We start from the raw sequence: 15,788 nt of genomic DNA on the forward strand, positions 1-15,788 counted from the left end.
AACTAATATATCAATACTTTCAATGTTAAGCTAATTGAGTATTACCTAACAATGAATTTTTGCAACAACTAATCTTTTTTTAAAATTAATTAATTATTTATTTATTTTTAATTTTTGGCTGCAATGGGTCTTCATTGCGGTGCACAGGCTTCTCACCATGGTGGCTTCTCGTTGCAGAGCATGGGCTCTAGGCACGCAGGCTCAGTAGTTGTGGCTCGTGGGCTCTAGAGCACAGGCTCGGTAGCTGTGGCGCATGGGCTTAGTTGCTCCGCGGCATGTGGGATCTTTCCAGACCAGGGCTTGAACCCATGTTTCCTGCATTGGAAGGCAGATTCTTAACCACTGTGCCACCAGGGAAGTCCCCAACTAATCTTACAAATTCAAAATTACTACTCAAACCTGTGTTCTAAAAACTGCATTTTGGAAATGTTTTTATTATGATGGTGGCATGAAACAGCTGACCTTAAAATAGAGCTTCAGTGAAAAAGGGACTGGCATGAGGGATACAAAGGGTGTTGTCCTGATTCTTTTCATGCGTCTGAAACCATTCCATTTCATTTTGGTGAAATGTGCCTATTCCTAAGTAATTGTTTTCTTAATTCTCTGGTAACAACAACAACATATACAAATCATATCCTCCTTTCTTTCACTTTAAGTACTGTCCAAAACGGTACAACATCTAGCCTTAAGCCCTGATTTGATATTCAAGCTAACCCTCAAGAGATGGAACCAAGCATGGATGATGATAATTTTCAAGGAAGCCCTAGAGATCCTCTAGGTGCCCTAAAGTTCCACAGAGCATGCTTTGAAAATATGTTAGGCGGAGAGGAAAGACCACTGAGGCTGGCATTTGAATAAATGAGTATCACCCTCCACTGATTCACAGCATCACCTCCAGTTTATCCTGCCATCTGTGGCTCAGTCTAACCATGAAATAGGGGGGGAAAAAACCCGCTCCTTCTCAAGACCACTAGGGAGGATGATTAAAAACATTCCATACTTAAAGCTCTTGGTCTAAGACTGATACCTACATTCATCCCCACCTTCCCAGGCTTTATCCACCAGAGAATGTCATTTCCTTTAATCCAGAAACAGGAGATAAAACCTGTGGCAGAGTCTACACTCATTAGGTCTACTGCAAGAATAGAATTTGGGTAACATGTACAGTGACTTTTCTTTATAGAGATTCACCAATGGAATGGAAATTGTTTATTTTGCTTTGGGGACTTGTTTCCCCAGCCAAAGCAAGGTCCCTTTGAGGATTTTCTGACTCCCTAATCAGTTAACAATTTTGAATATCGTATTCTCTTACCAGTGGAGATCTTTGAAAACTAAAAGATAAGAGAGAGAGCGGAAGAGAAGGGAGAACTCCCACGTGGACCTTGGGAAGTGACCTTTATTCTTTTTTTCCCTATAGGCATCCTCTGTATTTATTTATTTATTTATTCATTCATCTTTATTGGAGTATAAATGCTTTACAATGTTGTTAGTTTCTGCTGTACAACAAAGTGAATCAGCTACATGTATACATATATCCCCATATCCCCTCCCTCTTGAGCCTCCCTCCCACCCTCCCTATCCCACCCCTCCAGGTCGTCACAAAGCACTGAGCTGATCTCCCTGTGCTATGCAGCAGCTTCCCACTAGCCATCCATTTTACATTTGGTAGTGTATATATGACAATGCTACTCTCTCACTTTGTCCCAGCTTGCCCCGCCTCGTGTCCTCAAGTCTGTTCTCTGCAGATCACTTCACAGCAGGGCACAATACTCCCTGTCACCACTATAGACTGAGCTATAGACTCAACTTGATAAAACGCCATTTCTATGGGGAGCCAATTATTCCTCTGGGAAGTGACTAGTCAGCAAGGTTTTTAACTGCAAGTTCTTTCTCATTAACTTACCACACATTGTGTTTCTGATTATTAAAGTACATCCTCATTATCAAAATGTTTAGAAAATACTGGAAAGTAAAAAGAATAAAAGAAAAAAATTATAGCTAATCCTTCTTCCCAGAGATAACCACTACTAACACTTTGATGCATCTCTTTACAGATTATAAATATATACACATATACATAAAAAGCTACATATGTTACACAAACACCACCATACTCTTCATACCATTTTAAACCTGTCTCCCTCTTTTGCCTAATATATTACTACCATATTTCCAGTTAGCACAAGTATGAAGTTGTGTTTTTTTCAAGTCTTAGGCTGGAGAGGACTGAAAGTCATTCTACCTTTTTTAAGAGTCTGAGTCACCCCAGTACTTTTTGATAGGCCCAAAGATTAAAGGAGGTAGCTGCTTAGGGCAGAGAAAGCACATTCACAGACACTTGCAATTTAAACTTGTGATGGTATTGCAAAATGACATTCAGTAAATAGTTGTATTTGTGCATGTGTTAAAAGCATGACTTTATTCAAAGGAAGCACTTAAAATACACAATTTTATATTTCTGTTTTGCCATTTCTTCATTTTTTAAGATCTACCTGTGATTTCAACAATCAAAGTGACTGGGCTTCCCTGGTGGTGCAGTGGTTAGGAATCCACCTGCCAATGCAGGGGACACGGGTTCGAGCCCTGGTCTGGGAAGATCCCACATGCCATGGAAAAACTAAGCCCGCGAGCCACAACTACTGAGCCCATGTGCCTAGAGCCCGTGCTCTGCAACAAGAGAAACATCGCAGTGAGAAGCCCGCGCACCACAACGAAGAGTAGCTCCTGCTCGCCGCAACTAGAGAAAGCCCGCGCGCAGCAACAAAGACCCGACACAGCCAAAAATAAATAAATAAAATTGAAAAAAAAAAAGCAAAGTGACCTAGGCCTCTCTGGGTCTCTGACAGGCCTGAGCAGGCTGCCAGCAACCCTCTTTCTCTGCACACCCAGGCTAGTGCAAGGGGTTACTAACCAGAGAGGGACCTAAGGTGGTTCTAGCCCTACACGTTTTTCTCCCCACCCCTCCCTCCCTCTTATTTTGGAGACTCTTTAAGCACAGTCCAGTAGATTCTGACCTAGAGCACTTTTCCTACATTATGTCCCAAACTAGCCATTTTCCAAGGAAAAGTTGCTATGTGTACTTAGGACTAGCAGTCAGGAGCCCTTCTTTGTTTTGCCCTGTTCAGGTTGATGGTCTTAGGGGCCTTCCTCCCCTTACACTCTGATCCTCCCCTCCTGCCTCCACTCTTCCCCTGCATTCTCAGAAAGGATTCCTTTCCCAGAGTTCACACCTGGCCCTCATGCTGCCTCAAGTTGCTCTTTTTATGTATACTTCCTAGTTCTTCTGCTTGAAGCCTGTTCTGTCTGTGTTAACTTTTATTTCTCTACATTACTTTGTATTCAACAAAGCACCATGCTCATAGTAGACATTCAAAGAAATTACTGACGATGTCACACCACTAAATGGATAGCTGAGGGTAGCATAACTGACTTTCTAGAAGAAAATGAGGTAACCTTTACTTTTACATCAAAGTTGCTATTGGTTACCAGGTGCATGCAAACCAATGAGGGCCCAACCTGCAATTGTTGATAACACTTGAATTCATCTCTCTAGACTTATTCTTTTCTCTCACGTTTCTTTGTCTCTTCATCTTTCTCTTCCTTCTCCTTATTCCAATGCTTTTTTTTCAACACTTTTCTTTTTCCTTTCCTTCTTTTTCTTTCCCTTTTTCACTGACCCGACTTGCCAGTGATCCAATACAAAAAATGTCTCTTAATCTGCACTCCTTGAATCCATGTCTATAGGACATAAATTTCAATCTCCAGAAGGCTTCTCACAGGCTGACCCTCCCTTACTTGGTGCACCTCCGTCTGTAGTACAAAAACTTTCACCAGACTCTTATGAATTTGCGCCACCCAGTGGCTAAAGTTGCTAAAGTCATCCTCTGAAAAAAGCAGTGCATATAAATAATTAAATATAAACAAATGTGAAGCCTGTAATACTGCCCCAAAGGAAAAAAATAATTCATAGCAGCCAAATTCTGTCCTATTTTAAAGTCTATATTCTAATACTTGAACTAGGGTGGCAAAGAACATGTTTAGGGCTATAGTGTCATGGACTCCACAGAATAAGATGATGCCCACAAGACTCGCCAAGGACTTATTCAGGTCACTTCTGCTCCCTAATGTACTGGAAAAGAAGAATAAACAGCACAGGTTATAGGGTAAAGTCTTTATTGCTCTCTTGAGGAATCAAACATCCAACATGAGAGACACTATTTTGAAGACTTATAAACTATACATATAATATCAGCAGTTTATTTCTTCTACAATGAACTTTTTTTGGACATGTCTATGTCTAGGACATATGCCAAGGAGTAGAATTCATGGGTTGGAGGGTACATACACCATCAACTTTGCTAGACTACATATAGTCCTCCAAATTGGTTGTAGCAAATACATTCTCACCAGCAGTAAAGAGAGTCCCTACAGATCCACCTCCTCCCTAACTTGGAAATCTCAGACTTTAAAATTTTTGCCAGTCTGATGGCTATGAAGTAGTGTGTCATTGTTGTTCCTATGTGCATTTTCCTGCTTAATGGTGAGGTTGAGCATCTTTCTATATATCTATTTGCCTTCAGGTTTTCTCTTGCTTGCTTATAACCTCTCCCTTTTTTCTATTGTGTTGTTAGCCTTTTTTATTGAGTTGTAGAAGTCCTGTATTCCTGGCGATATTCCCGAATACTAATCCTCTGTCTTTGAAACATTTACTATCAAAAGTATATTTCTAATTTAAAACGTATTCCTCAAAGCTGATTTACACATAAATAAACACCTGCCAGGCTCTGAAGCTCTGGGAGTGCCTTCTGGCTCCAAGATTCTGTTTTCATTTTGACTTCTATGGCTAAAAAGCTACTGGACTTATGTTTCAAAGTCCCAGGAAACTGAACCTATTCCTTAGAAGGACTTCAAGGACTCCCACCTTGAAGGACTCTGCTTTGTCAACACATATGTGACAAAACAAGGTAGCTGGGTTGTCAGCCTATTCCAACCCTATTCAATTCTTTATGGCAGGAAGAGAAATGAGCAGCTCTCAAAAAACTGCTAGTATCTGTTATTGCCTTATTCTGAAATTAAACCAGCTAAGTAATGCACAGGTTTAATTGCAGAGTGATTTATTCAGATATTGCTCTCCTAAGCATTTATAATGACTCCATGGTGTTGACGAGAAGCGCAACCTGTAGCAATATCTAAACTCCTGGGCCTATTTTCCAGCTCTCCAGAATAAGCCATAAAGTACCTTTGCCTAACATATTTATTTGTCTAAAGGAGTGTCTAAAGCACAGGGAAGATGAGCTTTGGCAGAACAGCCCGCCCATGTGCCAGAGCAGCATCACATTAGAGAGTTCTGTCTGGCCTCCTCTCCTTTCTGCTGTGGTATCACCGTTAACCCTTTTAGCTCCCTCCTTCCCATCTAAAGGAAATCATCTGATTCCCGTATCTATACCTTTCCATGAAATCCTTTCCCTCCAACATACTCGTTCTTCCGGGTGGATTAATTTTAAGCCTTTTATCTCTAACTGCAGATAATAATAAGAGCTAACACATAATGCACATCTACTATGTACCGTAAGAATAAAAGTTTTGTCTACTGCTAAAGTAACTCTGGGAAACAGGTAGGCCAGGGAGCATCTCACAGGTCTGAACTACCACAGCCCCTGAACCTGTCTCCCCGCGGCAACTCTCCTACCTTGCTTCGATCTGCACACAGTTCTCCACCCTTCAGCCAGAATGAGCTTTCCCCAATGCAAATTAGATCTCGTTACTCTTCTGCTAAAAAACATCAGTGACTTCCTACTGCTATCAGGACGAAACCCAAAATGCTTAATATGATTGCCAATGTTAATCAACTAAACCACAATAAAAAAAATTTTTAAAGACTGTCAAGGCCCTCGCTAGTCTAGCCTGCCCCCTCTCCAGTTTCATCTCTCCTCACTCTTCCCCTTACTCTAGCTTCAGCCACAGTGGACTAGCTTCCTTCTTCCTTCTCTCAGGGTCTACACTGTCCCCTCTGCCTGGAACACTGTTTCCACTCCCTCATCCCACCCTCCCCTTCCTTCACTATTTGCCTATTTAACACCTACTCATCTTTCAGATATTTGCTCAAAAGAACCTCCTTAATAGATCCCCCCCCTTAGGAATTCCCTGGCGGTCCAGTGGTTAGGACTCGGCACTTTCACTGCGGTGGCCAGGCTTCAATCCCTGATCAGGGAACTAAGATTCTGCAAGCCGTGGGGCACAGCCAAAAAAAGAAGAGTCCCCTTTGACCTCCCAGACTCCACCAGGATCCCCCATTATACCCTTTTATAGTGCACATTTCCTTCATGGTATTCATCTGTTTGTAATGTATTTCTGTGGCATTTGATTGACACCTCGCTTACAGAGGTAAGCTACATTGAGGACAAGGACCATGTCTGTCTTGCTTACATTTACATTATGTCCCTAAGCCTAGGGCTGTGTCTGACACTTAGAGGGACTTAGTAAATAACTGCCCTTAATGAAAGAAGAGACAGATGGGAGTTGAATTGGTTCTCTTCCCTGAATCTCTTTATTTCAAGGATCCCAGATACCAGAAATTTAGGACCCATCTTCTCTGTGTCCTTCCTTCTTTTTACCATGAGGCACCAGCCTGGCCTTCAGCTCACTTAACCCTCTAAAGTAGCTGTAATTATCTGCATTTTATAGAAGAGAAAACTGAGGATCAGAGACTTGCCCGAGGTCACAGGGCTAGGAAGTGGACACAGCTAGGATTCCAATATAGGTCACTGGCCTTAACCTCTATGCTCTTAACCACGACACATGAGCCCTGTCAATTTATATCCTTCATTGATATTTCTCTTGGGTGGCTGAACTCTTTCTTATCTATTTCTTTGTATTAGGAGGATTATTCTTTGTGATATGAGTTGCAAACATTTTTTTCCATTTTATATTTATGTTTGTTTTGTTTTTTGAGGTACGCGGGCCTCCCACTGTTGTGGCCTCTCTCGTTGCAGAGCACAGGCTCCGGACGCACAGGCTCAGTGGCCATGGCTCACAGGCCCACACGCTCCACGGCATGTGGGATCTTCCCAGACCGGGGCACGAACCCGTGTCCCCTGCATTGGCAGGTGGACTCTCAACCACTGCGCCACCAGGGAAGTCCTATATTTATGTTTTGACATTGCTTAAGATGTTATTTCACTCTGCAGAAATTTTGAGTGTTGTGTGGTCAAATTATTAACCTCTCCTTTTATGCCTTCTGTATTCTCAGTCATAGTTAGAAAGATTTTCCTTCCCCATGCCAAGATTATAAAGGAATTTTCTCATATTTTCTTTTAGTACTTTTATAGTTTTCAATTTTTATATTTTTATTTAAATATTTAATCCATTTGGAGTTTATCCTGGTGTGAGATATAGACCGACGTTTATTTTTTCCCCAGATGGTTATCTAATTGTCCACACCATTTATTGAGTAGTCCATCTTCATCATACACTAATTCCTATATGTATTTTGGTTTACTTCTGAACTTTCACTCCTCTTCCACTAGTATGTAAGTCTATCCAAATGCTAGAGTAATTGGTACTTTTTCTTTTTTCCAATGAGCACTTTTTAACCTTTATCTTTGACTTCTCTGTAGTACTTGGCACTGCTGACTAATCCATTTTCCTTGATGTACTCTCAGTGCTATATTGTTAGATTACTGAGAAGGTGAATAAACATGTACTTAGGGCACTAGCAATCAGTGGCACCAAAATAATGATAATAAAGAAGATATAATCAAAGAGGTCACCATACAAAAATCAGAACTTTGTTGGACTTTCCTTACACGTATTTTATAGCTTATAATATTTTTTTTAAGATTTATTTATTTATTTTGGCCATGCCACTCGGCTTGCGGGATCTTAGTTCCCCGACCAGGGATTGAACCCGGGGCCATAGCAGTGAAAGCACCAAGTCCTAACCACTGGACTGCCAGGGAACTCCCAATATTTTTATTTTAAATTACATGCGAAGCACTATATTTTCAGTTATTTAGGTCCTATAGGGTCTCAATGCTCTGTTGACTACTGCCCACCCCCATCTTTACTACCACTTCTGTCTCTTCAATCTACTTCTCCCTTTCTGGACTACGGGGTCTTCCTCTGTATCTTACCTGTTGTTGCCGTCCAAGTTTCTACTTTTCACCTTTCTTTTCTCTTTTTCCATTCAATGAGCTCAGGCAATCTCATCCTCTCCCACGGTTTCAAAATTCCGAGATTTGCGCTGACTCCCTAATCTGTGTCTCTGTCCCAGATCTCTCCTTTAGCTTTTGAATCTGCCTACGGAATGTCACCTGTACAACCTGCAGACACCTCAAACTCCACATATCCAGAACAAAACCTGCTCTTTTCTACTTTGTGTCTGCTCTTAGCCCTATGGTCCCTGTCTTGGTGACACCATCATCTACCCAGTCAACCAAACTGGACATTGAGAACCATCTTTAATTCTACCACCTTAGTTACTCCCCTTCCCCCATTACTTTTTTTTTGGCCACACCGCGTGGCTTGTGGGATTTTAGTTCCCCAACCAGGGATCGAACCCAGGCCCTCAGCAGTGAGAGTGTGGAGCCCTAACCACTGGACAGCCAGGGATTTCCCCCCAATTACTTCTTAAACAGCTTAAATCCATTTATTTTTCCTCATTCCCCATTCCAACCATGTTAGCTCAAGCCTTCATCATCTCTTACTTGGACTTCTGAAACTCCTGGCCTTTCCTTTTGCCACTTATTAGTCCACATCACTGCCAGAGATAGGTCTAAAACCAGATTAGTGATATCACCACTCCCCAGCTCAAAATGCCTCACTGGCTCTCCATGGCCTCTGGAGTAACGTCCAAAGCCCGCTATGGTCTGACCTCTGTGTACCTTGTAGCTTCATGGACAGTGGCCCTCCTTTCTTGCTCTCTGTACTCCAGTCACAAAGACCAAACTGCATGCTATCTCATGCTTCTGACCTTTGAATAATTTGATCTCTCTGTTTGGAATTTCCTTCCCATTCTTCTCCAAGACTTAACTCATCATTTCCCAAAGACCTACCCCTTTATTCTCCCTAGAATTGGCCTGTCTCTTCTTGGAGCCCACAGTGTACCTAGCACACCTCTGTTACAGCACATATTACCTTGTATCGTAATTATCTGCAGGCCCATCTGTCTCCCCTGCTAGTCACTGAGCTTCTTTTTGAGGGCAGAGATTATTTGATTAGTCGTTGAATCCCTACTACCTCGGCCTACAGTAGGACTCAATAAATATTTATGGAATGAAGGAATAAACACATAAGAATGCTCTAGAAGTTTCAAATAAAAAGGTTTGCTCTGGAGGTTGACTTGTGGAAGGCTAGCAGGCTGTCTGTCAGAAGACCTCTCAGGCTTTACAAGCTTAGAAACCCAAATTTTCCACGCATAGAGAATGGTTCCATTATTTAGGAGTAGATTCATACTAACCACGCTCATACGTAAAATTATCAACTTATTTATAATGAGAAATACAATAGTCACATGTATAGAAATACTGTCTTCTGTACAACTATCCCGAACCTAAAGGTAGGCCTATATAGGAAGCTGCATTACTCCTGCATCATTGTTTAACCTGTGCACTCTCAATGAAGGAGGAAAAAAAAAAAATCTTATTCTCGAGGAGCAAAAACAATCTTACTTTTTATGTAAAAAGTACAGATATACATACAGTACATAAACAGATATACAGCTAGCATATCTGTGGTCTTAAAAGTTCATCCGGGAAAGCAAATTAAGAAAAAAAAAGTCTAAAAAGGCTCTTTAGGGCTGGCAATAATGATTAAAAAAAAAAAAAAGGTTGAGAAACACTAGTTTAACCTCTGTATGATTCTTTCTTAAGGAATTAGAACAAGTGGAGTTATTTCTAAAATTCAGATATCCAGTGGCATTAGGTTGATATAGTATCTCTATAATAGCCAATACTGGAGCGATTGTGCTTGAAATTCATTGGCTGAGCCTCTTCCTTGAATGGGCACAAGAAAGTCAGCTTCAACAGGCTCCAACTCTTCCATTACTAACTAACCCCGCCCTCTTGCAGGCTGACTCATTCTTCCTTTGGATGTGTATGCATACTCTGTATTTCTCAGGAGCCGTTCTATTTCCTAAAAAAACTTGACATATCTCTGCTGGGATCCATTAACTTCTGAGGTTGTATAAAGTTTAGAGGTTGGGGATAGAAGTTTGAATGACTACTATGCTGCCTGCTTACACTCTCTGAGCGTCAATTTCTGCATCAGTAAAATGGGAGTAACAACACCTCCCTTGAGGGATTTTTAAGGACTAAAATGAGAAAGTGTACACAAAGAGCCTTGCACAGTAGCTGTTTTTAGTGCCAAGTTGGGAGACAACACTGCTGTGTCATTTTGAAGAGTGTGTTCATGTGTGTGTGAGCGCATGATTAAATAGTAAAGGGCTTCAGAGAAAACTGCTGTCCTTGGCATGATTATAGATTCCAGAAAATTAGTAAAGTGAGTAAACACTAAAAAATGTGTTTGGCTGTGTAAAAATAACCAGTTACAGCCATTTATGTAAACAGCTTAACATTTAAGGCCTGATTATCATGCAGCACAATAACAATTACATATATCATTAAATATGCATCAGATTAACCAGATTAAGTTTTATTTGATTACAATAGCACTCTATAGAACAGTCTTACAGTTAATTGCTCATAATGCATAAGTCTGTTCACTATTTACATCAATTTAATGAGACAGAGCTCCTGAGCATGTCCTGCATTTGACGTAAGCCTGGATTATTCATCCTTGATCGCAACTGTGCATTTGCCCTATGACCTGTGAGATAATGTACACTCTCTTTAGTTTTGTATAGTGAGGAAGGTGCTAAAGAAGCAGGTAGCAAAAGAAAATTCTGTTTAATTTGGTGTTTTGGAAGCCTACAGGTTTCCAGTAGATAGTTCTTGGTTAAAATAATGAAAATATTCCAAAGCTGAGCACTGGCCAACCTAGCCTAGAACACTTCTAAGCAAGCCCCAAGGTCATACTCTGAAGCACTTCTAGAATTAACATTAAAACTACAATTATAATTCATTTGACTCCCACCATGAACTAGGTACTACACATACATCATCATATCCTTATAAAACTCTTATAAATTAGGTATTATTATTTTCATTTTACATATGAAGAGAAAAGAGACACAGAAAGATAATAGTTTGCTAAATTCTTGAAGGTAGTTAGGATTCAAATTCAGGAAAGGCTTCAAAGTACATGCTTTTTCAATTATATTAAACTGGGCCAGGTTTCTTACAATTCATATTTCAAACACTTACTAGGCACTTGTTGGTTGCAAAAGAGTATAGACTGCCTGTCATCAAATGATGCAAAATACTTTAGGAGCCTGTTTTGAAGGTCAAAAGGTGGAGGCCTCGTTCATCAGGCTGAAAGGCATGCAGCCAGGCTGCCTAGCAGGCATTTAAAATTTTCCTGATAAACAGGAGTCGCTCAGCAACAATACATTCCTGGTTCACCTAACTTTTAGATTCTACCCCAAGCCTGCTGTTTCAACAGACAGACATCCTGCGCTTTGTGGAGATCAAAAAGAAGTCAGTGAGGGTATTCTCTGGCAGTCCAGTGGTTAGGACTCGGCACTCTCACTGCCGGGGCCCGGGGTTCAATCCCTGGTCGGGGAACTAAGATCCCACAAGCCGCACGGAGCAGCCAAAAAGAAGAAAGTCAGTAAGGTGAGGGTGAGGAAGAGGCAGAGGAGATGGGTAGCAAAGGGCTGGATTCATGAAAATTTGGCATAATGGCCATGGCATTACGAAAATCCTAATACTTGCTAACTTTTCACTTTGAATAGCCAGAGGGAGTTTATTAGTTACATTTGGACAGACCTGATTTTAATTCTGGCTGTACTACCTAGTAACTGAATGACTTAGGGCAAGTGGTTTTTACCTCTCGGAGCCTTGTTTTTCCTTATCTGTAAAATGGGATGCAGTAAGGTCCTTCGGCAGAATTCTTGCCCCTCTTGTTCATCTTTGAGATGTTTAGGGCCCTCTTGCTTATGCAGAAGCACTCCAGTCAAGCCACTGCGTGGAGAAGTAGCTATATGCAGACCTTACATTTCCTTAAGTAGCTTAGCAAGAGTACTTCAACCCTTCCTCTGCAGACTGGTCATGGTTGAGGTTGATCAAGTTAAAAGAGCAATCTAGGAAACTCCTGGAAAGAAAAGGATTGATTTCCTATCTCCTCTGACTAGGGTGGCCACAAAAGAAGAAAGATATGGGGGGCGGGGAGCAAATGGGGACAAGAGGATGGCAATGCTTCTGAATGCAAGAGACAGCAACAGAGGCTGAGGAGGCTGGAACCAGTCCTGAGCTGGGCCATGGTGGACCCAGGGCTTCTGTGAAAGTGCCTTAGTGTGTGAACTCAAAGGGCTGAGCCCTAAGAGCTGCAATCCTTGAGGCTCAGGCCTTTTGTGGCATGAAGTCCTCTCTACTGAGTGCATCACAGGAAACTCCTTGCCTTTAAGAGACCCTGCAATTGGCAAAGCAAAGGGCTCTGCTCCCAGACATAAATCTCTGGCTAATTTACATTGACTGGGGTTATCTTAGAGTTTAAAGGGGAGGAAGTTGAAACCTAGAAGGCATGGCTAGACTTTTAGACTTTTTGTTTTTATCTATTTGTATACCAAGGGGATTCCCTGGTGGCGCAGCGGTTAAGAATCCGCCTGCCAATGCAGGGGACATGGGTTCAATTCCCTGGTCCGGGAAGATCCCACATGTTGCAGAGCAAGTAAGCCCGTGCGCCACAACTACTGAGCCTGAGCTCTAGAGCCCGCGAGCCACAACTACTGAGCCCACGTGCCACAACTACTGAAGCCCGCATGCCTAGAGCCCATGCTCCACAACAAGAGAAGCCACCGCAATGAGAAGCCCACGCACAAGGAAGAGTAGCCTCCGCTCGCCGCAACTAGAGAAAGCCCACACACAGCAACGAAGACCCAACGCAGCCAAAATTAAATTAATTTAAAAAATAAATTAATTAAAAAAATTTTTTTTAATTTAAAAGTATTTGTATACCAAACTACAAAGAGCCACTTCAGATACAGGAAAAATAAATATTAGATGAGGTAAAGTTTATAAAGTCTTTCAGTACTCAGGACATAGCAAGTAACTAGAAATGGCAGATAGTCATTTCCACTAGGAGGAAGGCTCAGAAACTGCACTTCTGGTTCTAACCACAGCAGCTAAGCAGCTCAAGGGGAGCCTGTGGGGATATTTGGAGACAATCAATGGCAGCCACATTACAGAGCCTGGACAGCTCTTTTCCTTGCCTGAGTGACTTCATCCATACCTTTGCCTTTACCTGCTCATTTTGCAAATATTTGTCCAGGATGCACTTCTGGGCACTGAGGTTACAAAGAAGACACACAACCAAAGAAACAATTCTAATATGGTTATAGCATTTTAGCCCTGGCCTCTCTGAGCTCTAAATTCATTTATGTCATTTCACTCAGATTGCAAAACAGATATCTGAGACAGACCTTTCATTTCTCCTCCAAATTTGCCTGATGCCACTACACTGCTGAAGGCAAAAACCCAGAAAAACACTGCCTTAATCACTGTTACCCTTACCCTCACGGTGCATTTTCATTTCTCCACATCTTTCTTAAGCACAATGAATGACTAAATTGGGGCTTAGAATTCTAATGAGGGCCTAACATCAATTGAAGAGGAAGGGTAATTTCCAGATGAATGCTGTGTTTTTAATGAATAGATCCCAGTATTATGTGGGACTGTTTTTCCACAACAGTACAACATTGATGACTCATATTCAGTTTGTTGACAATCGTGACGTCCAGATCTGGATATATGCCCTAGCCAGACTCAAAAAACTTTCAGTTTAGATGAGAAAGACATGAAGATAAGTCCTAAAGGTTTGAACCCATTTTCTGTTTGCGGAGGTGAAGGTGTTGTAAAGGTGTAGCTGAAACATCAATGTTCATAAACTACCTGTTGAACAACTGCTGGACGATTAATGATTTAAAGGCCAATTTTTATGTTTCTACTATCTATTCACACAACTGCCAGAGTGATCCTTTTAAAACAAATCTGATTATTCCTGTGTTCTCAACCCTTCCATGGTATTCTATCACATTCTAATAAAATCTAAAGTCCCACATGGCTTACCAGATATACAATCTGGCTTCTGCCTGTTATCCAACTTATTGCTTTAATTTGCTGTGCTCCAGCCTCACTGCTCTCCTTGCTTCTTCTCCAACATGCCAAGCAGTCAGGGCAATTTTAATTGCCATTTCTTTTCTCCTGGAACAATTTCTCTCTAGAAATCCACACAGCTGCCTCCCTCATTTAATGATTAGATTTCTGCTTACAATTAAGAGGACTTCCTTGTCTACCCCATCTAATAAAGCATCCCCTTTCTCCTAATTTTTTAAAAAACTTGCCACATTACTGGGCATTAGCTATTATTTAGTAATATATTATGTGTATTGCTTAATGTCAATCTCCCCCCTTATTATGAGACAGAGACTTTGTTTTGTTCACAGCTGAATTCCCAGCACCTAGAACATTCTTCTCATCAAATATTTGATAAATGAATAGATTTTCAGAATACATCAAATGTAAAACTATTCTAAATTTATTGACATGAAGCATAGAAAAATATCTAGAAGAATGTATAGCAAAATGTTAACTATCATGGTGGGAGCTGGTTTTCACATATTTTTGCTCATGCAAATATTCTAACTTTTTTTTTTTTTTTTAGTATGAACTTGTATGACTCAGATACTAAAAAATGAGTAAAGAGGCCACACAGGCATAAAGTGTAAATGAATTCTATAAGAGGTTGGGCAAATTTATGAAAGACTTCTAAATAGATGTATTAGCATGATGGTTAAGCTAAACTACTGTTTGAATCCCCTTCCCCAACACGGTCTAGCAGTGTGATCCCAAGTTGTTCACAAGGCAGAGTCTAAAGGTTTTCACCTGGAAAATGGGGACGATAATAATTAGTGTCTACCCCATAAGGTTGTTTTTGAAGATGAAACGGGAACATGTATGTAACCCCCTTTGTACAATGCCTGGCATGCAGAAAATACTCGACAAATGGCAGCTATTATAATAGTTATTAGTAACAAGAGATGTTGGGACATACCTAGCCCTCAAGATTGACATCAGAGTGGACCACCACATCCTCTCATCATTGCGCCTCAGTCTGGGCCCCTGAAGCCCAAAGAGGAGATGGTTCTTTCCAAAGAAGATAATTTCGACGTTCCAGAAGCATCTGAATCAAACGTACCCTGTGAACCCTTAAACCTTTCAGGCAGTCTGGTTATTCCATGAGCAGCACTGCAAGACCCGGCTTCCAAAGGCGACCACCGCTCGCCGTCCTTGGGCCCAGTCCCTTAGCCTTGATTTTGTTCGAGGCTGCAACAGAGGTGAGGGGTGGGAATGTTAGAAAACACAAAAGCGGGTCAGTACCGGCCCGCTCCAGCTCACCGCACTCTAGAGCGGCTCAAACGGCACCACGCACCGGCAAGCGTGCGGCAACCAGCAACGCGCCCCCAGGGAAATACGATTACTGGTCCGACTCAAAACTCAGACAAGCTGCTCAAAGGCCCACCCTCCAAGGCCTCTGCCAGAGGCCAGACGCTAGCGCACGGGTAGGGAAGGGTCGGGGACGGAGGGAGGGGCAGCCGTTGATGAGCCGCAGGCGGCGAGGCCGCGACGGCCGGGGCGGGGACTGGGCGGAGGCGGCGAGCGCGCGGCCCGCTC

General features: G+C 41.8%; 1 long non-coding RNA gene across 1 annotated transcript; it reads right to left on the minus strand.

Annotated features, from left to right (window-relative positions):
• Positions 1-123: 123 nt before the first annotated feature.
• LOC132511076 (uncharacterized) lies at positions 124-15,723 on the minus strand. The gene is made up of 3 exons (XR_009537511.1): positions 15,547-15,723; positions 15,169-15,440; positions 124-315 (listed from the first exon to the last, which is right to left on the minus strand). It is a non-coding gene; the product is annotated as an uncharacterized LOC132511076 (long non-coding RNA).
• Positions 15,724-15,788: the final 65 nt, after the last annotated feature.

The sequence above is a fragment of the Lagenorhynchus albirostris genome, chromosome 20, assembly GCF_949774975.1.
Source record: "Lagenorhynchus albirostris chromosome 20, mLagAlb1.1, whole genome shotgun sequence".
Taxonomy (NCBI): domain Eukaryota; kingdom Metazoa; phylum Chordata; class Mammalia; order Artiodactyla; family Delphinidae; genus Lagenorhynchus; species Lagenorhynchus albirostris.